A 1444-nucleotide genomic window follows, 5' to 3' on the forward strand; every position below is an offset into this window, starting at 1 on the left:
GGAGGAGGAGGAGGAGGAGGAGGAGGAGGAGGAGGAGGAGGAGGAGGAGGAGGAGGAGGAGGAGGAGGAGGAGGAGGAGAAGGAGGAGGAGAAAGGAGCAGAAAAAAGGAGAAGGAAGAAGAAGAGGAAGAAGAGGAAAAGAGGAAGAAGAAGGGGAAGGAAGGAAGGAAGGAAGGAAGGAAGGAAGGAAGGAAGGAAGGAAGGAAGGAAGGAAGGAAGGAAACGACACAATGTTAGGTGGGTATAAAAGAGGAGGTATATTTGAGAAGAGTTAGAAAAAAATAAATATAATTGAGTTGCTGTCACATCCTCTGCCCGTCACCATGGCTGCCTACAAACTGATGCTGATTCAGCATGGCGAGAGGGCCTGGAACCTGGAGAACCACGTCAGCATCTGACACCAACCTGAGCCCAGCAGGCCGCGAGGAGGCAGGCAGGCATTGCAAGATGCTGCCTATGAGTTTGACATCTGCTTCACCTCTGTGTAGAAGAGAGCAATCTGGACTCTATGAACAGTCCTGGATGCCATTAACCAGATGTGGTTGCCAGTGGTCAGGACCTGGAGCCTCAATGAGCGACACTACAGGGGTCTAACAGGTCTCAATAAAGCAGAAACTGCTGCGAAGCATGGTGAGGCACAGGTAAAGATCTGGAGGCGATCTTACGATGTTCCGCCGCCTCCAATGGAGCCTGATCATTCCTTCTACAGCAACATCAGCAAGGACCGCAGGTACGCAGACCTTACTGAGGACCAGCTACCATCCTGTGAGAGCCTGAAGGATACTACTGCCAGAGCACTGCCCTTATGAAATGAAGAAATTGTCCTCCAGATCAAGGAGTGGGAAAGGGTCCTGATTGCTGCCCATGGCAACAGCCTTAGGGGGATCCTCAAGCATCTGGAGGGTCTCTCAGAAGAGGCCGTCGTGGAGCATTCCCATCATCTACGTATTGGACAAGAACTTGAAGCCCATCAAGCCCATGCAATTCCTGGGAGATGAGGAGATCGCGAGTAAAGCCATGGAAGCTGTAGGCTGTAGGCTTGCTCAGGGCAAGGTGAAGAAGTGAAGGCGAGGAGGCAGACTCCTACCCCGACACCCTCCCTGCCTGTTCCTGCCTCTTGCACTCTCCCCCGCACCTGCCACACTGACTACTTCTTTAGGATCTTAAGTTTGTGTTGTAGCAGATGGGGACCTGTGGCTACCATTTTCCTTTTAGTATTTTATCCCTTGCACCCACTGCCTTCATAGAATCTAGTCAGAATAACACCTCTGAGGGTGCAGATTCTTGGTCCACATCCAGGGACAGCTCCCTCTACCAGGAGAGTTGAGAGACTGTAATTATAGTTTTTCTTAGTTCTTTGTTTACTAAGGGTCTGCTTAAGAAGAAGTCAGGGAGGAACTGTGCTGTGGTCTGACCAATGAGAAGAAGCTGCAGTCCAGTTTTG

The 1444-nt window shown here is 50.9% G+C and overlaps 1 pseudogene; it reads left to right on the forward strand.

Moving 5' to 3' along the window:
- Nucleotides 1-323: 323 nt before the first annotated feature.
- On the forward strand, nucleotides 324-1138 carry LOC116910241 (annotated as a pseudogene).
- The last annotated feature ends 306 nt before the right edge of the window (nucleotides 1139-1444 follow it).

This window comes from Rattus rattus, chromosome 9 (assembly GCF_011064425.1).
Source record: "Rattus rattus isolate New Zealand chromosome 9, Rrattus_CSIRO_v1, whole genome shotgun sequence".
In the NCBI taxonomy this organism is placed as follows: domain Eukaryota; kingdom Metazoa; phylum Chordata; class Mammalia; order Rodentia; family Muridae; genus Rattus; species Rattus rattus.